General features: G+C 36.9%; 1 long non-coding RNA gene across 1 annotated transcript in view; it reads right to left on the bottom strand.

Annotated features, from left to right (window-relative positions):
* Positions 1 to 7,486: 7,486 nt before the first annotated feature.
* LOC130265582 (uncharacterized) overlaps positions 7,487 to 26,995 on the bottom strand; it is a 41,619-nt gene continuing 22,110 nt past the window's right edge. The window contains exons 2-3 of the long non-coding RNA XR_008842631.1: positions 23,408 to 23,519; positions 7,487 to 7,658 (exon numbers count right to left, since the gene is read on the bottom strand). This is a non-coding gene — a long non-coding RNA (uncharacterized LOC130265582). The remainder of the gene's footprint in view (positions 7,659 to 23,407; positions 23,520 to 26,995) is intronic.

Below are 26,995 nucleotides of genomic sequence, written 5' to 3'. Positions count from 1 at the left end.
TAAGGACAGTTCTCCCCTATTAGAATCAAGTGGCATTGACTCTAAGTTTGTCTGTCTGTGTGATGTGCAAACTAATTCTAAGTAGGGTGCAATCGCTACCAGAATACTTGGACAATTTTTCCAGATTCCAGAGACATTTCCACACTTGACAACAGTCATGGAGCCCAGGTAAATTAGGAGGTTCTTGTTTGGCCCTATCTTCACAAACAAAAATAACCTGTGGAATTTGGGGTAGACAGGGAGCTGGCTTCACCTGCAGATGCAAAAGTGGGAGACACCTGGCTGGGAAAGAGGACATACTTTTACATTATGGTGAGAGAATTGAAAGAGTTGTCTCAAGGGAACTAATATGTTAACCAGCTTGCTACAAATAAGGTGTTGGTCTTGGGTTTGATATATGATTGGCTGGCTGCCAGCTACATAAATGGTTTTGTTGCTTGTCCTCATTATTGATTGGATCCTGTGCTCTCCACCCCAACTCCACACCTCTGTGCTTTCCAGGTTTTGAGATCTTTGGAGGTTGCCCTTGCGGTTTCTACGTTAGTTATTTTTACATTAAAAGTTTTTTGTTCTTCGGCAATTCCATTGTTCCCATCTCTCTACCTATTATGCCACGGATTCTCTGGTTGGCCCAGTCCTGTTATGGGCCCCGACAGTGGTCATAATAACCCACAGTAGTATTTCTGAGCTCCAACAGTGAATTATTTATTCTGTAGCAAACCACAGTGAGTCGGGTGGGTAACATATAACAGACACTGTTTTTAGCACACTGTTGTATGTTGTCAATACCTGTAACATATCTGAAAGGATCTCGAAAAAATTAGAATGTTTTCAGGGTATGTATTTTGTCAGACTTTCACACTGAATTCAATAAATCTTCAATAAATAAAAATCAATAAAAATTTAACCCACTTGACTCCAGCAAATATCACCTTTCCAGAATCTAATTGTTTTTTGTGAATCAATAATTGCCTCTTACTAACAGGCTGGTTTTATATTTTCTAAATCAATTATTATTTTATTTAACTTTACAGTTTGCCTTTTTTTTTTTTTTTTTTTTTTTTTGCATTCTGTTCTGAAATATCTGGATTGGATTCAGCAAGCTCAGTTCATCCTTGGAGGGATGGCCAACATGAACTTGTACTTCTTCAAGATTTTAATGGGCCAAGCAAGACATTTTATTTTTACATCAGTGTGTATTTGGAAGTAGGTAAAAGCAGACATAAACTCAGACATAGAAGGAGGTGTGTTTATTAGAAATTATAAACTGAACAGAAATGGAACATTTCTGTGCTGTGTAAAATCAAAGGTCATCATTACTTCAGTAGCCTGAGATGGAGCATAGCAGAGAGGCTAGTTATTAAAATATAATTTAATAATATATAAATATATATTAAAATAAATATAAACAATTAAATATAAATATAAATATAAATATAAATATAAATATAAATATAAATAGAAATAGAAATAGAAATAGAAATAGAAATAGAAATAGAAATAGAAATAGAAATAGAAATAAATATATTTTAATAATAACACCCGCAGGGAGGGTGCAAGGAGGATGGATCCAGGCTCTTTCCAGGGGTGCCCAGTGAACAGCACCAGAGGTGAAGGGTACACACTGAAACACAGGAGGCTCCCTCTGAACATCAGGAAGCTCCTTTTCCCTGTGGGTGTGACAGAGCACAGGCACAGGTTGCCCATAGTGGTGCTGGTGTCTCCATCCTTGGAGATATTAAAAAACATCTGGACATGGTCCTGGGTCTATGTGGCCCTGCTGGATCAATGAGGTTGATCAACCTCCAGAAGACACTTACAACACATTCATTGTTCTGTGCTTCTGTCCACGATACAATTAAGCATTTTAGGTAGCTGAGATAAAAGTTCTTTGGTGTAACAGATTTTCTGGATGCTTCTCATTCCTTCTAATAGGAAGAGAAGTTCACAAAAAAATCCGTAACCCTGACTGGAAAATAGACTGTTTGCATATATCTGTAGTCCAAATTATTTGTTTAAATGTTCCTACCTCTGAGCTACAAAAAAACCCAAACCAAACCAAACCAAAAAAACCAAACCAGAAAAACCAAAAACAAAACTAAAACAAAAGCAACACCCCAAACCCAAACAAACAAAAAGTCCCCCACAGGCTTTATTTGGATTCCTGGGTTGTACAAAATCACAATACCAACCTGCAGAAGTAAGAGCAGAAGGTTTTTGCAAGCTTTTGCTATACTGCCTTCCAATTGACTGCAACCACCTAATATGCCAAAAATCCACTTCTGCCACTCCTGCACATAACTTAATGTTTTGAGAGTATAAGAGTGAGATGAATCCCAACAAAAGAGAACAGACTTTGGTGTTTGGTGTTCAGTTTTCATTCTCCAGAGCATTTGGGGATATTTTTGTACTTAAGTCTCAAGGTGTTGAAGCTTCTGTTTAGTTGATTCAACTCTAAGATTTTCATAATATAATTTGCTTTTTAATGGTGATTTTATAGCCCAGTTTGTATTTTCAGATTTAATTTTCAATAAGAATACTTTTCAAGCCACAGGCTGAATGATTTTTCTTTTTCAGTACAAGGTACCTTCTGACACACAGAGAACAAGGAAAGTAATGCACATAATTATTTTTTGAAATGAGAGAATAATTCTGATTATTTAAAGTTGGTTATTTTTGTTATTGTCAAGAGTGCTATTCATCAGCAGTAACAGTTTTTAATATAGCTAAAAAAAATCCAGCCAGTTCAGCAATATTTGGATTTTTAAAAAATCAACAATTTTAATATTGGAATTATCAGTCTGAGTGTTTTAAAGCTATAATTCCAGCATAGCAGTTAAAGAAAGTGAAGCATACCAGCAGCAAACATAGGGTCACTTACATACAGATTGATTTTCCACTTCCCAAGTAACAGTCACCTTATTCCAAAAATAGTAGACGTAGCCATCAAGGACAAGCTGAGTTGTGTGAGAACAAAGCTTTTACCCTGTGTATTACTCATTACTTAGTTCAGCGTCTACAGGACCTTCAGAAAAAAGCACGGGCACATAAGGGTCTTATTCAACATCCAATGAAGCCACAAAAAATATTTCATCAATTCAATCAATTGGTTTATAGTAAATGGTTCCCAAGTACTTAATATCACTTCAATACACATCAGATTTACAGTGTCTGCTTTGTCTCAATAAATACTTCAAAGTCCAGGCAGAAAAAGACAGCAGACTGTCTAGACAAGCAGGGATAAAATTTTTATTACAAGGCACAGAAATTATATCATAGCTATTCATTAATAAGAACAAAGGTCACCAACTTGATTACTACAGCTTATTGCCTTTCTTCTTACCTTCAATTTTAGTTATCACACTGTGATTTTAAGTGCTATTACAGTGGAATTATTCTCCATATAATTCATATGGTATACAATCTACTTGTATAAATAATGACATTTACAGGTGTGGAAGAGTACTTGTCCCATAATGATAATTTAAGGCCACTTTACTCACAGTATGCTCATGTATTGCAGGACAGAATTAAGTGAATAAGGAATGAAAACCAGAAAAATAAAAATACCTTTTTGCATAGCTTATTTTGTGCATATTAACTTCCTTCAAGTCTTAATGGATCTGCATTGAAAAATTAATAAAGATCTGAAAAGTGAATTAATTCTTTCTAGAAGAGCCTGTATTTTAAACATCTGTTCACAGAATGAATCTAGTTTATAAACTATAAAGATATACAAAATCCTAAAGCAAGCATAAAAATTCCTGTTTATTATTCAAAAACTGACAACCTGTCAGGGTGCCAGAAAAGTCCTTTTAACGGGGTATAACTTCTATATATGTAGTTCAAGAACAGAATAATAATACACATAATCTTAAGCACTTACTCCAGATTTGTACTGCCCTTAGAACTCTTCCTGGTGTTGAACCTGAATCTCCATTCTAATCTAAACTCACCTTTTATGTTTGTTGGTTTTGAATCTCCTGTGCACAGACACAAATCAGCTTCTCTCATCCCTACTCCATAGCCCCAGTTCCTCCAGTCTTTCCCCAGTTGTGTCAGCTGAACAAATTAGTTCCCATGCTGTTTATGTGCACTGGTTTGTACATGTCTGTTGATATGGCATTTGACTGTTTTCAGGGAAGTGATGTTGATGACTCAAGCACAACAGCTGACTGTTAGTAAATACAAGTTAATTTCTGCTCAACTAATTGCTTGGCAGGGCAGCCAATTATTTCTACCTGCTATACACAATCTGGTTCCTCTTATCAAGGTCATTCTGGGTTCTTGTCTTCCAAGAACTTATACTTAATATCACCTGAAAATGTAGCACACCTTTTCTCCATCAGCCAAAAGATTAATGGAGATACTTAGTAGCATCATATTCGGGACAGAATTCATGAGATCTCGCTTGAAACAAACCTGTATTATCACTCTCTGAGGAGTAAATCAGCTCCAATTGCAACTATACCACTGAATGTTATTTTGCAATTCTTGTTGCTCTTTCATTTGTACTTTGGAGTTTTTCCAGTTTCTCTCTCCTTTACTCTGCTAAAATTCTTGAGCTCTTTCGTTGTGCCCTACAACCTGTCTTCTTCCTTTGCATTCTTGATTGCCCCATGGTTACCGATCAGAGCCAAGCCTAGAAGAGGCTCAGCCATAACTGATATAATCTGATAAAGCTGTGTTGTTTGTGTGGTGCCTGACACACTAAGAAAAACTCAAAAACACTATAAAAAACCACTGTTTTGCAATTGACTCAAGGTTCTAAGCTATGGTCCTCCAAACAGAAAATGATGGGGTAGTTAGTAACCCTTTCTAAAATTATCTGCATAACTTCCAAAAGTTTAAGACATCTTGTTTATAAATATTAACTTCATAACAGAATAACTGAGGGGCACAGGTCTGACATCCACCATCACCTTTCATTAAACATAATAATTGTGAAGTGGCTGGTTATTAAAACATAGCCCAATAAAGGGTTCTCTGAATTTACACCTGAAGCTTCATGCAGGAATTTTTCAAAACATAAAATTTCACAATCAATGAAATTTGTAATACATTTGTCAAAATGTCATATTAATTTCTGGAGGGTAAAAGAAGTCTTGAGTATAGTTTTTGGTATTACATATTCCTTCATTCTTTAATCCTTCAAGAAAAGTTAACATGGCAAACAATCATGATAGAATAATGCTTTTGTTTTTAACCTTTTAACCCCTTTTAATCTTTTTGCATGTCATCACAAAGTCACACTTTGTAATGACATGCAGAAATTCAGCCAGTCTGTTTTTTCCTTTTCTTGCTGCAGAACAGATAGAAATTTGTCCAAAACCAGTTTTTGGTTTAGGACTTACAGCATAGATATTCCGTTTTTTAAACAAAACACAACTCAAAATAAGGTTTTATTTTAATTAATGAATTAATTTTATTATAATGTTGTATACTGTTGTCACAGAAAATAGCTCTACTGGTACAGGTGGTGATACAAAACCCTCTCCCCCAAAATTATTTTAACATTCTATTTAATCTCCACTGCAGCAAGAATAAAGAAAAAGCAAAAAAAAAAAAAAAAAAAAAAAGTTATTCATGAGCAATAGTGCAAACTGGTATGGCCAGCTCTGCATTTCAGGAGCATATCAACATCACCAAAAAATAGAGGTACATACCTTTCTTGTCTACCAGGTATAGCCCAAGGGAAGACATTAAATAAAATATTTGTATATACAAGTCATAATATCCCTGACAGAAGTTAAGCTGAATGTGCTGTTGGGGGAAGAAATTTTAAAAATCACTTTCCATCTCACATTGCAGACAAGAAAGTACAGAGAGGGTAGAGGACCTATTTATACTGTAATTTGATGAATATCTGAAAGAAAACAGAGTATTAGGGCAATTCTGGACAGCTTTAAAAAGCTAAACCTAAACAAGCATATACCCAGATCCTATTTCTAATTGAAATAAATCTCAGTGAAAATTAACTTACAGTATAGACAAAAACAATTTAGTAGGGCAATTTTCTGTGTAACTATTTTTGTTTTCTGCACTCACATTTCATTATCTGGACTATAGAAGCTTGCACGGAGAATACAATGTAATATGCTATGAAAAATCAAAGTGCTTTAGCTGTGAAATAAAAAAGAGGTAACAAAGCATGGTATTTAACTAAGGATGTACAGAATACATTGGGTTAATTTAATTGTTTGTTGAAATTTAGAATGGTAGAATGTAGATCACAAGGCTTCTGGTTATGGCAAATAGTTACATTTCCCAAATTTGAATACATAAAATTACAGTTTATTTTGTGACAAGTTATTTAAAAGGCCTTAACAGTACAGAGGAGTTGGGCTAGAAGTTTTTCTGTCATTCATTTCATCATGAGGAATTTACATATGGCAACACAGTAAATTACATTCTTAAGAGAGGCAAAAATTCATAAGAAGTTAATGAATTCCTATGTAGTTTAAGTAAAAGGTAACCACAATACTTTGAGTGGGGTATACACACATTAAAGTTAATTCTATCTGAAATTAGTTTAGGAGACTGTTGATGAAGACAGAGAGTCAACTGCAATTTTTATCCCTCTATAGAAGGAGAACTCAGAATTTGCAGCACTGCAGTCGAGATAGATGAATGTCTCTCTTTTAAAACTGACTTTAATTAGGTAATGTTTGTCATTCTGACATGAAAAGGTTCTAAATTAAAATTAACTGCTAAGCTCCTGGTTTTGGAGCATATTGAATTCAAGGTGATTCAACCACTTCAGCAAAGCAAATTGAAAAAACAAGATACAATTTCAAGTCTCTTGGAAATCAAAAGATTTCCCTGTCTTACTTCCTTCCCTTCCTCCCCTCCTCATTTAAGGACTTCTAATGCTCAGGTTTTTACATCTTTGCCAGGATATCACTTGCTGAGATGTCCGGGGCATAGTTTATTGCAGTGTATGTAGAACACTGTTTTTGATAGCTGCCCGTAGGTCACCCTGGGAAGAGTGTTTTGTGATTCTGTAGGGCACCTGGATGAGCCGTGCTGCCATAGTCAGGTTTTCAAGCAAATGTCTAGATACCGTTATTACACTGCTGTCCACTTTTTTTTTTTTTTAACTTTTTAATGACAAACCAACATATTGCCATCTGTCTTTATAAACAGATTGGAGGGATGGATTAGCTGTGTGACATTCGAGCGTGATAGAGACTTCACAAATATTCTTCAAGAAGCCTGTAGCTGAGTTTAGATCAACTAGAGAAGAGCCATATGGCTCTCTTATTGAATTACCAATGGCTTTAAAAGGAATTGTGACTTGCTGGTACATACTTGACTGAACATTTTTATTATTTGTCATCACTCTAGTAGATTTTCAATCAGGTCATATCAAATTTATGGATTTTCTATCACAGTTCTAATATATTGTTATTTCTTTATATAAGATTAGGAGCATGCAAAGAGAAACTTTGTGTAAAACAAACTTTTTTCTATTTTTATGGAGTATACTGATGATCTACTCTAAGATATTAAACTTTGTAAACCATTGGTTTTGTTAGCAAGTACAGTGATATGTTTGATTTTACATACCTTTCTTTTTAGCCACATTTCTAGTTGGCTGTATTTACACTTCTGTCAAAGCAGTACCGTTTTTTCCAATCCAATAAAGTAAACCCATTCTGTATTCATAGGAGGATATAAACAATTTCTAATTAGTAATATAGCAAAATAAATGTATATTCAATATCATTATCACAATTTTAATGGCACTTCAGTAAGACCTCTGTGCTATTCTTCCTCTTCTGATGGCCCCCGCTTCCTGCCCCACCTCCCAGAAGCAACTTTGAAAAATGTATTTTGTCCAGTCTGTCTTTGTTCCTGCAACCACCTTCACCACTTCTCACCAGGAGAGAGCTGTGAAGTGGGGCCATCAGTTTCCATTGAGAATGAGTGTGAAGTTTCCCCCCAGAATCGGAAACCTTGACAGTCATGCAAATTCTCAACAGACCGTGTATCTCCCAGTCTTTACTCAGCTCCCTCCTCAGATTCTGCGCTCCATCGTCTGTCCGCTCCCTCTCCAAGTACGACACAGTGGGCGGACAGCCTTCTTTGCAGTTCCTGCCATATGGGGAGAGCTTCTTGTACCTCTTTGCTGCATTTCATCAGAGGTATCTCCACCTAGGAAAAAAAACCCAAACCACCATCTTATAAATACATTTACTGTTCTCTCTGTTGCCATAATGTGCAGGTTTTTTTTAGCATCTCTTTTTTTTTTTTTTTTCCCCACTTTTAATGTGATAATAATTTACTTAAAGCTAGAAGATACCTTGCAGTCTATTTTATAGATATAGTTTTCTTGAAAGACAAATGGATTATCTGCATGCCATGCTACATTGCTTCTTCTTATTCTGTGTGATATCTTGTTCTCAACCAATTAATCTTCCAGTGATTATTTTGTAAACCTTGCCTATTATCTATCAGTCTGGATCTTTTCTCCTCTCTTTCTTCTCTTTGCCTCTCTGTTATCTCTGCACTTTATGACTGAAGGAACAAATTAACTAACAGCAACCATTTATATTTCTGTTAAACACTTCCAGTATTTTTGTTGTGAGCCTGGTTTCAAAGGTCTTCAGTAAACCTAGTTAAGATCTTACTAGGCTCAATAATATGCCTTTTACAGTTTTTCAAAGTAGATTAGTAATTGCATATTTTTCTTTAAAAGTTCTAGACAGATTCTGCTAGTGGGCACAGAAAACACAAGCACTATCAAAATCTGAGTAATTATACTCATACTTTGGCATAGTAACTCTTCATTTTCTCAGGTTTTCCCTCAAGCCATACATAATCACAAATAGTTGGGTAATGGAGTTCTTTCTTGAAAATTGATAGCTTTGGAAATTGATTTCAGTTGGAACAAAATACTTCTGCTTCATTCAGAGCACTTTGAACAGAAATACAAACACAATAATGTTCAAACCCAAAATTATTAAGATCAGAAAACCAGAAATTATGTTTGGTGGAGCTAGACAGAATGATTCAGTAATATTATTTACATATGTGTTTTTTCTTATGATGTAATTTTTCTTTAGCATGGATAGAGTATTTTTCTGATATGCAAAAGATTGTGTATGAAAATTTTATCTCCACTAGCTTTAAGCTATGAATGTTTTATATTTAAATAGGGTGTGTAGGTTTCAATTTCCTCTAAATATGAACAAGCACCAATAACTTTCTAAATTTATATATCTAATTCTAAATATGCAAACACAAAAAATCCTCTAGGACCTTTTTTCTTTTAATCAAATATGATTATACAGTGACATTCACTACTAGTTGTCTAATCCAGTCATCCAGAAGAGTGATCTGTTCATTCCCTCCTAGAGTCATTATGTAGCCAGAATGCAACAGCTGCTAACAATGCTGAGCACCTTTTAGAAGGCATTTTTGCTAGGTGTAGGCTCAAACTGGTAGAAGACTCTACATGTATGTTCATATGCAAAATATTCTCTTATATTATTTGAGGGGAATCTTAAAAAACTCCACAAGTTATTGTTTTCAAGGAAACATGAAAAGATGCTTAAGTATGACTGCTCTACTTTAATTTTTTAATGCTTTTGATATAGCTGTGGTCTTACAATTCATCTGATTTCCCTCTGAGTTTCAAATAGAACAATTTTTTCTCCATAGCAAGTCAACAGCAGTTAATTGACATAATTTCAAAAGAAATAGTTTTGTGAGCTTAGAAACTGGAATGGAGACTGATTTCCATTAAAAACAGGCATAAGCATCACCTAATCTCTCTCTGAGTCTTTCTTTCTCTTTTCCACAAATGCATAACATGGTTTTCTTGGACAAACTAATTTTCAATAGCTTATGCCAACAAAATTCATGAGCTGTGAGATTTGATTTTTCTTTTTCAAAATTAAATACCTCCTGTAGGAAGTCTCAAATCACTAAGCCAATTTTTTTCAACTCTGCCCACAAAAATCTGAAAACATGCTTTTCTGGTATTTTAAGAAAATCTTGAATTTAATGAAAGGTTTCTATTTCTTTGTTATTCTCTGAAATGAATTCAGCTGATAGCAAAATTATTGCATGTTTCATGCAGAAAATTGTAGTTATTTTCAGGTGAGGAGGTAGTCTAAGTTATTCACTATGGGCTAGTTTAGAGTTTAACTATGATTTTCTGTGAACTCAGAGAGAATGTGAGTCGTTAAGGATGATGACACACAGTATGGGAAGCGTTATGGGAGAAGAACCACAGACACAAAGATAGAAGAGTTCTCCGTGTGGCTGAGGTGTGCTCACAGCTGAGATCTCCCTTTTGGAATGCTGACTGCAGCTCATCTGATAGATGGGATTTAATTTAAATAAAAAACAGAGGCAGTTTCAATCAAAGGATTTGCTTCTGAGTCACGATGAGCAAGGACATGTTAGTGACACACATGCCATTGGCTAGTTTGATTCTGGTTCAAACATCACTATTTTATATGATTGTTTTAAAATGATTACAGCTTAGTTGACCTATTTTAGATTTGCTTTGAAGGAGACACTGCTGTGGATTTTAAACCTCCAGAGAATTCAGCTGCAGTTTTAATAGAGGATCATGTTCTATTATTCAAAAATAACACTAAATTAGTGAAGTTACCTACGTATTCTCAAGCAATTAACTGTTGGTATATTTTTGTTCTGCTGGTATTCACAATGATGGATGGACAGAGAGGAGCAAAACCACCGTTGCACAAATTGCTACTCAGAAAGAGTGTTCCCATACATTCCCCAAAATCGTTTCGCCCTTCCTAACTCTTCTGGAAATCAACACTGAGCCTCTGCTGACCACAAGACTATAGAGTAGTATATTGTGTTCCCTGCAGTGTTATTTGAAGTGTTCATTCCAGAGTGTCTCTGTGCTGGCAAGTGTTCAAGCCCAGAGGAAGAAAAACATGTATGGAATATCAGAATTATATATCAAAATCTTCCTATAGAGTTCCAGGATCAGTTCATTGGAAAGAGCTGTTGTGCTTCATAGCATATTAAATTCTTAAGGTTTAGCTAAGTCCGAAATAAGTTATTAATGACATATTGAGTCAGTGGGAAGCATTCAGGTCAACCCAGGAGTTATTAACATCTTTTAAGTGGCTCATTTTTCTGAGAAGAAGAGCTAAGTTCTTTTCTTCTTGGATAAATGAATAATAAGTATGTTCAGGGACAATTTTTCATCTAAATTACCCCAAAGATTGGTCTGTATTACAAAGAAATTACATACTTTTCTATCCTGGTCTTCCTTCTGTAAGTACAGCCCATAGTTTTAAGTCTTGAAGAAAAACAGCTAAGAATCTCTGAAACACCAGCCAGTCTCATATGAGGTAAAAGAAACTAAGAGTCAACCAAATTAGATAATTTCCCATTGTGCTCAGGGATTTTAGGAACATTGCAAACAAATTGTCTGGGTATTTAAAGCTCCTACCATCTTGAGGACTACTGAAAACTACAGTATTTCCTTTCACAAGCTGGCCATCTTCTCTTCAGTACTCTTGGGGATATTTGTAGACATGTCCTTACCTAGACTGCAAATTAGAGGATACTAATGTAGGAGTCAATGATGGAGAAATACTTCCAGCAACCTGAATTAACTAATACTACCTGGTATATATTACTAAAATTATGGGAGGCATGTGACTGTTTATAATTACTGCAGATGCTGCCCTAGTAAGCTTTTAAAAATCCTGAGCCATTCATATTTCTTTGGGAATATCCCCAGGCCTTCACTGTACTTATACCATCAGCACATAACACATAACATAATCCTTAACAACCAACCTAAATCTCTTTGAAACCTAAAATCATTAGTTCTTATCATGTCCACCATAAGGTGAGGAGAACAATTTCTTCCATGCTTCTTCTTATGCTTCTTCTTAGGTTAATGAACATCAGTTACTCAGTTTATCCAAGAATTTCTCATGAAGACTTTTTTTTTTTTTTTTTTTTTTTTTTTTTTTCCCCCAGAACCTCTGGTAGTTCCTTCCACTTTTCATTAAATGTTTTACATTTGGATCCATTCTTCTTGAAGTATAGTTACCCAAATCTGGATACAACAGTCTAAACAGGCTTCATCTGAGCACTGAGTAAAGGACAAGAATAATTTAATTCCCTTCACAGTAGAAGTCAAGACAGAAAGAGGCCTTGTACCTTATTTTATGAGTGGGGAGCAGAGGCCCACAGAGATCAGTGACATGGTCAGGAAAGGCATGAAGGAAAGTTTTGTCAAAGTCAGGAAGATAATGCTGGCTCCTGAATTACAATTAAAGGCTTAAATCACAGATCATTCATTTTCTCAAAGATTAGGCAGTAAATGAAAGCTAAAAATATAAAAGTGAAGGTTTAAAAATCAAATTCTTGGTATTAAAATTGAGTTGACTGGAAGATAAGTCCCATTCTGTGGTAGCATTTGTCCATCCACAGGTGGGATTTATTCTTCAGTGGATTCAAAAAATCACTTTCTGAATTTCTTTATAAAAAATTAAATTATACAAGGGAATGCGGTAACTCCATCACACTTTATAAATTCATGGTTAGGATACTGACCTCAGATGTCAGGCTTAACTCTCTGCCTCTAGGTTTTTTACTCTGGAAAATTTCAAATTAAGCAGAGCAAGGATTTGACCTAAGGTCTACCAAGTCTCAGGCCAGTAATAAAATAGTCTCAAAAAACTTTTAACATGAACTTCTCTATTTCAGTATAAGGAGACAGCATATTTCACCAAAATTTATGTCACAATCAGCTAAAATTTTGAACAGGAACCATAACCGTATATGAAAGGAAAAGGAATCTGAATGTAAGAGAAAGGAATCTGAATGGATAGTATCCATGGAGTTACGTAGATCATTCTGAGATAAAGTAAAGAATAAAAAGTCCAACTATCTATCTTTATGTGGAAACAAGCACTCTATCATTCATCGGCATATTCCATACTGATCTCTGCATGGCTTTACAGAGAAGTTATAGATATATGCTAATGCAGGGTATCTGGGTACAACAGGTTTCAGTTTATGGTCATCCTTTTTGGTTTCTTTTCTTTCGCTATCTGCCTGGGCAACCTGTGCCAGTACTTGGCCACAGTCAGTGAAAAAGTTTGATGGTGCTCGGATGGTGCCTTCCCTGCTTATAAAGTTAATGCCGGTTGTGTCTTGTCCTGTCACTGGGCAACACTGAAAAGGACCTGGAGCTATCTCCTTTACTCCCTCCCTTCAGGTATTTGCACATATTGATGGGGCCTCCTGTGCGCCTTCTCTTCTCCAGACTGAACGACCCCAGCTCTCTCCGCCGGTCCTCAAGGAAGCTCCGAAGCCACGGCGCCATAACCACCGACCGGCAGCTGAGGTGAGGGCGGGGCCAGCTGAGTGACAGCCGGGCAGAGATCGTGATTGGCTGGAGCAACGCGGGGCAGCGTCAGAGCGGGAAGCTGATTGGGTGGAAGGACGCGTGGCCAGCCCACGGCGGCTGAGGCAGCCAATGGGTGCCCTCCTTCTGTTCAGTTCTGTGAGGGTCGGTTTGGTGTCGGTGCTGTCAGGTGGAGATTAAAGGAATAAAAGGGGTGATTCCTGCAATAAAGCGATCCGCCTCGAATGCCTAAAGGCGTCCGTGTCGCTTCACTACAACTGTAATATATGTCATAAAATAGTTCGTGTTCGTTTGAAATTTATGTGGAATAAAACATTCTTGCATGAAAAATAAAAAAAAAATCTTCAGAACACACGCAGCACTTGAGAAAAAGAGTTGCTTCCCAGGATTGTGAAACTACAGATGGCGACAAAGAAAAGAGATCTAAATTAGCAAGATAATAAATGTGGCTCCAGCGGAGATGGGCCCTTTCTGAGGCAGTCCAGGAAACACCCAAGCGATGAACGCTTGGTAAGTATCGCCAACCAAGATAACCAGAGTCAGGAACATACATCTCGATACTGGATTCCCTAAACCAACATCAGCGTTCATCAACATTCGCTTTCCAGAAATGGTTTTGTCCAGCCCAGCTCAGAAAAGGAAAACTGCATGAATAGGCGAAGCAACGAAAAGAAAGAAGAACCTCTGCCCCAGGCGGGGAAAAACTGTATAAAACCAACCCGGCCAAAAGGACATTCCTGAACAGAGGGGATCGGAAGTGATGGAGTTTGGATCAGTGTGTTCACCCAGCGCCGAGCCCAGGCTCCCTGCCCTATTTTGATTGTGGTTATCTAAGACCGTATTTCTGTTGCAAAATAAAAACCTTTTTTTATTATTATTATTATTCTTAATTTAGCTTGATCATTTTATTACCTATAACAAACCCCATCTGCTTTTCCCAGGGTGGCAGTGTGAAAAGCAGGGAAGGCCTTGGCTCTGTGCAATCCTTGCTCAACAACAACAAAAACATCTCTGAATTATCAACCCTGGGCTCAGTACAAATCCAAAACACCTGCCACTGTGAAGAAAATTAAGTCTACCCCAGCTGAAACAAGCACAGGGGCACAACAGAATATTATGTAAATTACTGGTTTTATACTTGAATAAATGGCTTTGATTCAAATAGATGAGTAAATTTGGGAGCTAATTAGGTCTAGAAGGGACAAAACCTTCCATAAGTGCCTCTATGACAACAATGCATTAACTTAAGGGAGATGTATTTGGATATCTACCACGGCGTGATATTAGACAAAAGATATATAGATAGAAGACAAAAGACATATGTAGTAATAACTGAAGGCTATGGACTTTCTGTCTCTTTCCACAATAAACAAAAACAAAAACAAAAACAAAAACAAAAAACCAAAACCAAACAACCCCCCCAAAAAACCCCAACAAAAACTCCCCAGAAAAACCCAAACAAAAAACCTCCAAACACAATAAAACAAACAATGAAGGAGGAAATTAAATACTTAACTTTCATTTTCCATCAATGTGCTTAAAATAGCATGGATCTTTTGAACAAAATCAAGTGGGATATAATTAAGCAAAATAAACTTTTTGGAAACAATGCCAGTAGAGAGGGAACATTTTGTCTTAGGTGAAGTACCAGTTCTTATTACTTAGAAAATTAGATGAGCATGTCTGACTCTTTTGACCAAGATGGGAAAAGGACAGAGAGATCACACACTTAACTCATTGATAGCCTAGAAAGAAAAATAAGAAATTTGACTTTTGTTTACCAAGTGGTCTTAAAAACTCACCCTTGTCCAAAAAAGCTACAAGATGCAATTTACATGCCCTTTAAAAAGGAGCATCTATAATGACTGAGAGAACTGTAAACAAAAAGCAAATTCTTTCCAGCTGCTCAGGCAATCCAGCTCATTTTCTGACAGCCTGTAACCTGTAAAAGGAGACTGAGGAACTTACAAAAGAGCAAGAGAAGCAAAGAATAGTCTTTCTTCTCATATACCCTTCTCCCTTGCAGCAGTCACTGGCTTAAGGACCTTTGAGTAGGCAGCTAGATGATGGTGTTTAGTGGAACTTTCCTCTATAAATTTTTCTAATCCATTTCTGAACCCATTCACTCTACTGACCTCCACAACACTCTACAGAACTACGTTCCATAATTTATGCATTAAGTGATAAAATATTTCCACTGTTTTAAACTTCATGGTTGATTGGGTGACCCTTGGATCTTATATTATAAGAATAGCGAATGATCACTTTTTAGTCACCTTTTTTGAGCTATTAAGGATTTTATAGACCCCTCTTGTATTTATTGTTGCCTTCTATCCAAGTTGGAGTCTCCTAACCCAACATTTCCTCTCATACAAATTCTATTGTGTTGTGGTTTTGTTTTTTGGCCTTTATTTTGTCTTTTTATACTTAGCAGTTTTATCACAACTTTCTGACTACAAAATGAGGGCTACCAAAATGGCCCTAAATATTCAGCATGTAGCTACATTGCATTTTTATTGTAGCATAGGATCATAGAATCATAGAATGGCTTGGATTGGAAGGGACCTTAAAGATCATGCAATTCCAACACCCCTGCTGTGGACAGGGACACCTTCCACCAGACCAAATTACTCAGAGATCCATTCAACATGACCTTGGACACTTCCAGGGATGGGACAGGCATGATTTCTCTGGATAGCCTGTTCCATTATCAAAGTAAAGAATTTGATTCTTGACTGCTGCTTGGCAATGAGCAGAACATTTCAAGATAATGTCCCCAGAGACTAAAAATTTCTTTCCAGAATGGCAAAAGCTAATTTAGAGGAGCAAGAATAGGCTACAAATGCTGAACCTAGGGATATTTTAACACTGATAAGTGATAGCCTTCAATGACTACAAGCAGCCCAGAATGGCAAGGAATCTAAGGCTGAGTTTGAGGCATGATCAAGAACTATTTCACAGGCATGTCAGCACCCAACAGATTGTAGCCGAGGATGCAGAGTATCACTAAAGGCTGTAAGGAGCATTGTGCAGCCTCTGCACCACTCTCTGGCACCCCAAAGAGCTGCAGACACCACCAGAGTGCCTCTGCTGTCCTCTGAATTGGGGTTTATGCTCACAAAGCTGGGAGGAGAGCAGAAGCTGAAGGTGGCTTCTTACTCTTCCTGCAGCTTCTTATGCTATAAATCAATCACTGGTTTCAGTTACATGTTAGGTCAAAACTACATGACTTCACCTGCTTCCCAAAGATGAATAACAAATGTTCCTATGTATTTAATACAGACTTGGTACAAGCAGCTGCTTTTCTCACCAAAATGTGTCTGCATAGAGTAGATTGAACTAGGTTCCCAGTGGGAAACAGAGATTCAAGAAGAGGGCAAAGATGAAGAAAATAGTGGATCAATGTGTATTATAGAAAAACATTTCTCTAAATATGCAATTGCTATTTCTTACTCTGTTCCTAGAGGTCTCCAACATTTTTTCTCATTCTAAAATTTTATTTCCACAATTCACATACTCTCAAAATATCCGGTCTACATTTTTTAACTGAAAATACATTTTCTGTAAAAATCTAAATAATATACAGGAAAGTTTTGAACCTGAAGAAATTGATATTTTTACATAGAAAATGAAAGTAAAAAAGTTATTATGCTTTATTAAAATATAATTAGAATGAGTTTTTAGAAAAACAAAGGTGGTACCTTTTAGTTCAACAAAGCAATGGACAATATTTCCCATGTCACATTTCCTCATGGAAGATGTAGTTCAGACTATCCTTCTTTTTTTTTTCCTTTTCATTGTAAATCATGATTTTATCTCCTATTGCACAGGAAGGGCTGTATTTAATTCCCTTAATTTGTGCTATTGCTAACTGCATTGGGAGACAGGGCTCAACAAGGGAGATTAGCCAGTAGGAAAGGTGGGAATAGCAGGCTCCCAAAGTTACACGCTGCCTTTGGCTAGATTTCTAAACTATGACATGGCAATGATTTGCCTACTTGCTTGCAGTGTGGCATCTTTGGAAAGGCATGTTATTCTGCTATGCCCAAAAAGCAATGCAAATACAGCAACACCTTTTAAGAATCAAGTCAGAGATGCCACTGGCTGCTGCTTTTAAAATTCTGACTCCTAGTGTATTATAAAAAAATTGGTATATTACTATTAGCACAATGTGAATAAAGATGGACAAGTGGACAGACCATCTTGGTCATGAAAGAGAGAACAAGGCTCTGCCCAGGAAAGAGAGACTGTCCAGCCTGCCTACAGAGTTCTACAGGGCAGCAGTGAGTATTGCACTTGCTGTCCTCCACATGCATTAGTGCAGATTAATGCTTAGCTTTTTTCATATGTTAGGTGTATATATGAAAGGACCATTTTTTCTCTCCATATTTTATCCTGTTTTTCTACACATCCATAAATATTAGGAAATCAATTCTCATTAAAGTGCAGGTAGATTCTCACACACAGGAAGTCACTGACAGAAATAAAAAAGGCAAAGCCTGCACATTGTGTAGTAAATATAGTAAAATTATGTGGAATTCAGAAAAACCCTGTATGCAAAGCAACAACACCAGACTTTGTTCCAGCTCTGAGAGAAACAATATAGATGGTTCCCTCCCTGTGTGATACACATCAAGTGTAACACATGTTGTTTTTCTTTGTGCGAGAATACAATGAGAATGTATCTCAGAATAAGTGAGTTTTCAAAACCAGGCTGGTAACTTCTGTGCAATATTTTTAGATATCCTGGGAGGATCTGTGTTTGTCTATCATTGCCTCTCCGTTCTTTTGGACCAGCAGAAAGTTTTCTGTATGGGAGAGAAGTGTTGCAAGTTCGTCAGCTAGAGGCAGGAGGAATTTTACACTGTCCTGAAAAAAACCTTGGGAGACGTCCCTTCTGCACATCCTGAATTATTAATTTGGTCAGTAGTCTGTAATGCAGAAGCTTTTTGACATTCTGGGGTGTTGTATTAAGACACTGATCCCTGTAATGTTTTCCAGCTATCCAACCTCATGCAGAAATTTGAATAAAGTCAGGATATAAGAATTTGAGTGCAAATGGTGAAAACATTGGCATTGAGGTATTTGAGGCAGCCTTGTACAGAGGAGAGAGACTCTCTGTTTCTATCCTCTCCTAATCATACTGGTGCTGAAAGATTTTTTTCTCTGGGTATTTCTCACATGGGAACATGCTTCCTGAAAATTTGATACAGCCTCTATAGGGATCTTGGATTCTTCATATGCCTTTACCTTCATTGAAAGCTGTTTTTTTTTTTTTTTTTTTTTTCTTGTCTAGTTCACAGTCCATTCAGTATGAAACTTCATGATATATTACATAGTTTTGGTACTTCATCCCCTGGAATATTGCCTGTTCCCCTACTAGTTCTGACCTCATTAGTGGTGTTAAAATGATACAGCTCATAGGCAGTTAACAGAAGATATGACAAGGATCCCAGTGCTTTCTGAAGGATAGAGAAACATTTTTTTTTTTTGTGAGATAAGCGCTTCTTATGGCTTATAAAAGTAATTTTCAAATTTCAGCATGACAGACTTTTTCATATTCTGAAATGTACAAGTCTTAAAAACATTCAGGCATATAAATGATATAAATGTATTCAGTTCATTAAGAGATCTTGACTGAAGTTGCTCCCAAGGATGATAAAACGCATTGGAGTCATGTTGAGTTTTATGTGACTGGCTCCCAAGGCTGTCTTTGAAGGATATTGAGACTGCTGTGGAGGGTCAATGGACCCACAAATGTACCACTCCTTTGACAGCCTGTGGATTTCTGACAACCCAAACAGATCCCCTTTAGGCTACTGTGCACACCTCTTCCTATGAAGAGGAAAATGTTCATGAGTGTAATTTTTGTCTCCACAGGGTAATATAAGGATTCCTATGCTTGGCACTAATGAAATTCTAAGTAATATTGTATGGCAGCAACAAAGCAAAGTGTTATCTTCACATATAGTGATAACTTTTATTTTACACTTCCTGGAAGTATTTTCTTTGCTCAAGTAGTCAAAGCATTGAGGTTGGTCAGAGAGGCAAAGCAATTTAGTGAGTTCATGGAAGGTGAAAGAGCTCAAATTACAGGTGTTTGACTTAGTGCACTTTCTGCATTCCGCGGAGCTCCCAAACCTGCACTCAGCATGAGGGTTTGTGATATTTTAGTGGCTACTCTCCTCTCAGAATGTGGAAATGTGCTTGTGCATCAGGCAGCTCAGAATAGGGGATTCTGATTTTCAGTAGTTAGCAAAATTAGTCCTTGACTAAAAGACAGGTTCTAGAACTGGAAATGAGAAGGCACTGCAAAAGAGTTAAACCAATTAGTCAACTGAAGTAGCTGTAAGTTTTTTTAACAGAGAATTCTTTCTTGTGACTAATGTAAATAGAAAAATCTCCACCTTAGTTTTGTCTGCTTCCCTCTTCTGCCTACCTGCCAGCTGTGGGCTTTTATTTCAGTTTTTTGGTTTTGCTAGGGGTTTTTTTGTTTGGGTTTTTTTTGTTTTGTTTTGTTTTGGGTTTTTTTGTTGTTGTTGTTGTTGTTGTTGTTGTTTTTTTTGTTTTTGGTTTTTTTTTTTTTGTTTTTTGGTTTTTTTTGGGTTTTTTTGGGTTTTGTTTGTTTTCTTTTTTTTTTGTTTGTTTGTTTTTTGTTTTTTGTTTTTTTTTTGTAGGGGAGAGGTGTTTATTTTTTTCGAGTTTTTTTTGTAAGCAAACTGTTGACAGAAATAGCACAGTAGTGACACTAGGATCTTCCCCACTCCTCATCTCCCCATGCCCATGGTTAGGAAATGGGAAGCATGAGAGAAATCTATAAAGAAAAGAAAAAGAAAGATCATATCCTTCTCCCTATCGTCTACATCAATTGTCTTTTAAAAATTATTTCTCATTAGTAAGACTGTGGAAATCTTACTGCATTTTTAGGTTCCTGTTCCTCTATAGTTCTCAAAATAGTAGCTTGATGAAGAATGACACACAAAATTACACGTGCCTTCTGTGGGCTTAAAGCAGTGTTTCACTTATGTTACACTATTCAAAGCACTTAATCACATTGCTCAGTACAGAAGTTGCGGCATCATCAACATTCCATCAGCATCTTAGAGAAGCTTTCATAGTCAGTAACATCATTGGAAGCAATTTTTGCCCTTGAACTACTGATGTCTCTGTATGAAACACGCAGCTTTTCCTTGCAGAAAACATTGCTGAGGAGTAAGAAATATGTTATTTACAATAAGAGTCTTGGAGGGATAGACCACAGAGATCCTAGGCAGCAGAAAGGTCCTTGTGTCTCTTAAGACTTAGTGATTGCATTTTTCTGAGCTTCACACTTGCTTTTTGTGGCAGATGCAAAGTGTAAATATATGACCAGCATTCACTAACCTGGTAAAGGTTTTATTGACAAAAAATATCTGGTAGAAAGTTCCAAACCACAATGGTAGCAAGCATATTTTATTATTCAGCTGCCATACCCAGACACAATTTGTATGCTGAGGTGCTGGGCTTGATTCAACATCTTACTGCTTATAGTTTTCATCACGTTTTTTCTGAGGGGGAGATGGAGATAGCAGTGCAAGTGGAGTCCAAGAGAGGATGCACAGTGTGCTGTTTTCAGGTATGGGAGATGCAGAGAGACAACTGCAACTAATATTCACATTTGAGGGAGGAGATGAAATCAGCAATGTAGCCAAAGCGGTGTCCTTGCCCTTTCCTTGCTGGAGTATCAACCCTCTGCAGACATAAAGCATGACTTTTATGCATGCTAACAACAAAAGTTCAGTATTTCAAGAAATAGCCAGAGAGTTCTGTGCCTTGTAATGTTGCTCTTGTAATAATGCATATTTTGCTGGCCCACAGGGGTCTGACACTGTAACTAGGTCCACAGACCATATGTCCTGTGGATAGATTTCAGTCTTTGGCACATTGGATTTGGACTTACACAACCTCACTTGTCCCTTCTATTCCTGTGCTCATAAAAGGCTGGTTCTACAAACCCTCATGTGCAGTTCCTGTTGCACTGCATTCAAGCCATCTCTGCTCTTCTGGAACACGTTAATTGGCTTTGATCTGGATCATGTCTTTCCAAAGATGTGCCTTCCTACAGGTGCAAGTCTCAGGTAAGCATAATTTACATTCCTTTGCGTTTTTGATATACTGGTAGAAACTACTTGCAAGTCTGACCTGTGCCAAAGTCCACTGAGCTATAATGCTGGGCCAGGCAGCTGCTGCATGGCTTGTACCGCCCCCCTCAGATTCTGAGATCATGCCAAAATAACTGCTATAGACAGGGGGTTTAGCAAAAAGCCTGAAAACATTTGGATAGCTATGAAATATTGAAAAAAAAAAAAAAAAGAAAAAGAGAGTGAGACAGATAAGCAGTAACTATTCCTATTTAAAAATAAAAGGAAAAGAGCAGTACTCTAAGTGCTGAGACTTTCATCTGGTATAGCTCTCATCCAGACTAAATTGTGGGCCTTATGTATGAGAGAGAAATAGAAAATTGCCACATGCACAGTCACATAATAAGCAAATGTTAATTGATGTGCTTTGTTTGTGATAGCTCCTGCGAGATTTGCAATGAGCAAGGATTTTCTGTATGGGCAATTCCACAGCATATGCTAGCACATCCAGGAAGAGTCATCATGTCTAAGTACTTTCTACCATCTGTTAGGAAAATGGAAATATTGAATGATTTCTCTCAATTAACCCCAGTGCTTTTATGTACGTAGCTCTGATTTCAGCCCTGTCTCTTTCGACCCATGAAGCTAAATGCTGTGTTCTTAAGGCTTTTGTGGAGTTCTGTACTCTGAGCCTCTTACAGAGAAAAATACATAAATGGATGCATTGATACACAGTAATACACGTCCATACACAGATACACAGAAAATACCCTTTACAGTTTCCTGTGGTTAAAGGATGAAAGGATTTCTGATTGAGTCAACTTACCGATTCTTTGGTTCATGTGCTCACATTCACACTTGTGCAGTTCAAGGACAGTAATTATTTTTTTTTTTTTTTACTGACAAGGGTTTGTCATTCAGCTTGGTTTTGTAGCCTCCCAGTCTATCCCTTCAAGCTCTGGAAACAGACACTCCTCACCTCTGCCTGTCCCATTGCTTTTGTGGTCTAAAATGGATTATTGAATCCAGGATTTAATTCAAGGATCCCACATCTGGTCCTTGCATCCGTTAAGTCAGGATGATGGAAATTAATTCTATTCTGGGCACTTTCCAAGATTTCTAACAGAATATGGGATGAAAGTTGGTGGATAAAATTCATCCTGTCCTAATGTAAGAACTTCAATGTTCAAATCTGAGATAATGATTAAAAAAAAACCCAAAAAACAAAAACCAAAAAAACCCCCAAAAACAACAACAAATCAAACAAAAAAAACCGAAAAGCAACAACAACAAAAAAACAACCCAGAGTCAGGTTGCTGCCAGATTTCCTTTTCACCTAATTTACTACTCCCTTGACCATCATACTATGCTGAATGCTTTGAGAATATTTGCCTAGGGTTCACACCTCAAAAAGGATGTGTCATGGAAATTTTCACAAAGAAGCACAATCTCAGGCAAGGAGAAGCTCAGTATGGTACTCTAAACCAACCACAATGGATTTTTTTAGCATGTAGAACATTTCAAGATTAACTATTTTGTCTAGAGAAATCATCTTTGAGGAAATGCAGGATCTATTCTCAAAGTGGCCAACACGACCTCGTAGCTCTTACACTTAGTTTCAGTACAGGATATATATGGTGCAGTGGTGAAGCCTAAAGCTCCTATTTTCAGACATCCAGCCCTAATAATAGAATCTAAAATTCACAGCTGGGCTTCCAGAACCTGACACAGTGGATAAAGAGCACATCCATAAAGTTTAAAAAAGAACCATAAAAACTCTGTATACTGCAAAGGAAGCTTTCATTATTTTCTTTCTTTGAGTCTAAAGTGAAGGGTATGTATGCAAACTTGCCTCTCTAAATTTTAGAAATTTGACCCAGAAATTTAGAAATTTGACTCCACCTACCTGAAGTGATGTTTGTCAGTGAGTATAAGCTGATGCCTCTTTATGTGCCTGCCATGGAAGCTGGAGGTGCCACTCACTTTTGATTTTATGGCTTCATGCCTGCAGCAGCCAGCTGAAATAAAGGAGCAACAAGTTCTTCACCCTTTTCAACCAGAAGGCAGTAAATTCCACATTCTTCTATCAGTAATCATGATATTGTTAATTCCTGAATTAGGTGTGTAAGTGCTTTCAATAATCTATCTCATGTCCTCTGCAAATGTCATGGAAAACAACCAAAAAGTAAAGAAAAGGGAGGGTAGTTGTGGTAATAACACATTTCCCAGAGAATAAGCTCCTGTGTATTTCATTTATGTCCAGAGTTATATTATGAAATCTAAGAATAAAGTTATTTTCTACTAAAATACAGAAGTAAATATTTGATTATATTAACTATATTTCTCACCTATACTGCTTAAGAAAAGTGGTGTACACTCTTTCTCTTTCTCTTTCTCTTTCTCTTTCTCTTTCTCTTTCTCTTTCTCTTTCTCTTTCTCTTTCTCTTTCTCTTTCTCTTTCTCTTTCTCTTTCTCTTTCTCTTTCTCACTCCTCTTGATGAGAAAAAACAGATGAGAACTTAAATGCAAATTCTTAACACAGCAGTAATTATCTACAGCTGATAAAAATGCTGAAAAACTAGGATTTATGACAGAAGTCCTGACACTGCTGTAATGATACAATATGCTATTCTGAAAGAAACTAAAATGTTGAGTACCTGAAGAAAATGGTAGGAATAGGTTGTGCACTCATTAACTTAATTGAATTGATGTACATGCAAAACAATATTAATAAACACATCACAAAAATAAACATGTCTGAATGTTGTTAAGAATGATTGACATGCAAACACACAGCAGCATGCTTTCTTCCATCTGCTTATCATTTCAAGGATTGATAGGTAAATAAAATTAATTCTGACTGACTGGCAAAAAGCTGCATAAAGATTTATAATATTCAGTAAATAGTTTGTCATTGCAATTTGAAAGTAAAATTGACAGGATATGACATCCTATTTACTTCCAAGAAAGAGCAATTATGTTGTGTACAGAAAAAGTGACTGATTATAACATTACATGACATTTTGAAGCTAACAGCTTCAATTACTATATCCAAATTATGGCCAAGAAAAATATGCCTTGTGGGCATCTCACTTGATGTTTTAACTTAGAGGAGAAATGTAATTAAAAAATCGGCAAGGACATCCTCACCAACTTGAGATGAACATGAAAAGAAACATGATGCTAGAGGGCTTGCATTTTTGTTATGAAAAAGTACACTTAAATAAATTGTAAAAGGTCTTTCCTCTCTTTCTCTGAAATACAGAGGGAGTTTATAATTTATCTTCTTTATGAAGCCACTATACTTGTGAAATAAGGAGTGATTTCAGTTCTTTGGAGATATGTCATACTGCATGTGTTGTGAATTTTCCTATGTCATTTGCATATATAAATTTCGCACTACCAGTTCAGTCTGTGATCAGCTCATGGGCCAATCATATACTCAAAAGGTCTGGTTTATCCACTTGAGCACAAAACCTCCTGTTTTTGTAGTTCCTCATCCAGAGAAGCCAAACTGCCTACACTCACCACTACCAACCAGCACATGGTCCTTAATGTCCTCAAATACCCATATTAAACACTAAGCAATTAGAGCACCTTATTGGGAACTTTTAAGATTAAAGAAAGTTAAAATTTAGTATCTTTGCTTAGAAACAGTGCTCTAATTATGAGACAGCAACCAAAAGGACAACAATGTGAATTTATTACCTTATGGTCATGAGGTAAAATTTATATGAGGTGTTACTGATAAATGAGAATGATTTTTTTAACCATATTGATAGAAACATGTGCGTTGACACAGAAGAAAGCTATGGAGAGCAGAAACAAACCCTACATGATTTATTTATAACACTTTGTAGATGGATTGTGGTCTGGAATTTTTTGCCATGATTTCATTTCAGGCAGGTTATTATAATATGTCTGATTTCAGGGTTGCGTTGGTTTTTTTGGGGTTTTTTTGGTTTGGTTTGATTTGGTTTTTTTTTCTTTTTGTTTTTCTTCACCAGGTACAGTTCAAATTTAAAAACTTCATCAGCTCCTGAGGCCCACCCCTATTGCAGGGGCTGGAGATTTGCCAGTGTGCCCTGCAGCTTGTTTGCCACCTGCTGCTCTCAGCGTGCTCAGTACTGACACACCACAAGATGCAGCAGAGCAGAGAGGCAAAAGCTGCACAGTTCTTTCTGAAAATGTTCCTACCCTTCTCTGTGTTCCTACTCTTCCACACACTGTGCTCCCCTGGGGGAGTCCAGAGTAGTCCTCTGGTCTCAAAACCCCCCTGGCAAGGGTCTCAAAGACCCCTGAGTGAGACCCTACTGTCTCAGGCACTGAAATCAAACCCTTGGGGGAAATTACCAACACAGAGGGAATGGAAACAAGCCACCAAAATTAGTAAAGTGTAAATTAGATTGTTAGAATGTAGATAAATAGACTTTTGGGAATGTTTGTGATAAGGGTCACGAAACCAAGATGGAGAATTTGGGGGTATGGATACCTCTTCCTTCTTCTTCTCCGTGTCATCCATGCTGGGTGACATGCTGGCACTTTTAGATTGGATGGGGTCAGAGCTGAACGGTTTAACAAGACTGTATTGTATTGGAAAATTGTTATAAACATATAGCATGTAATTTAGACTATATAAGAAAAGCCCTGCCTTCACCAGGCAGATTCCATCCTGGATGCCTGGCTGGGAAGAATGCTGTCAGCCAGGCAAAGAGTTCCTGAGACAAGAAACAATAAACAATCCTTGAAGCCTCTGAAAACCGTCTCCTGCAGTCTCTCATCGGCGGCTTTGGGAAAAAACAGGATTTAAACCACTGCATGTCCTCCTGAGGTGATCTTGGGTCTAAGGAGAAACCTCGGTTGTGACACCCCCCTTGTCTCTACCAAGACACAGAGACCATCTCATGATGGTGGCACTTACATTTAACAATGCTACAAAGCAGCTTGATCCTGTGAATTCAATGCCTGAAAGTGGTCAGCAAAATACATTCTGAGTAAAATTAATCTGTCTGAATCATGTCTAATTTCTGATGAAACATTCACATGTTTTGCATTTAGACCAGCCTTGTCTCTGTGTTTTTTCAGTCCAGTGCATTATCTAGTTAAAAGTAAGGTTTTAAATAAGGAAATGTCTTGCTTGAGATTCAAGTGCATTCTGAGTATAATTTGAATCACGTGCTCTAAGAGTTTTGTTCCTGAGAGGGTAGCCAGCAATTAAAATAAAATTAAATCATTCAGTACTGTACAATGTGTTTAAATAAAGATTTTACAGGCCAAGCATGTAGTCCTTGAACACACAAAGGCAATTTCAAGAATTTCAGCAATACCAGCAGACATTTTATCCCAGGAGGACTAGTAATAATGTTGACATTTCAGTCACACAATAAAAAAAGTTCTGTACCAAAATATTAGTCATATTATTTTCCCAGAGTGAATACAAGGGAATTACAATTCTATGCGCCTGACTGAAATCCCTGGTGTTACTTTGTTATGC

This window comes from Oenanthe melanoleuca, chromosome Z, assembly GCF_029582105.1.
Source record: "Oenanthe melanoleuca isolate GR-GAL-2019-014 chromosome Z, OMel1.0, whole genome shotgun sequence".
NCBI lineage: Eukaryota > Metazoa > Chordata > Aves > Passeriformes > Muscicapidae > Oenanthe > Oenanthe melanoleuca.
This window is presented reverse-complemented; position numbering and strand designations above follow the sequence as displayed.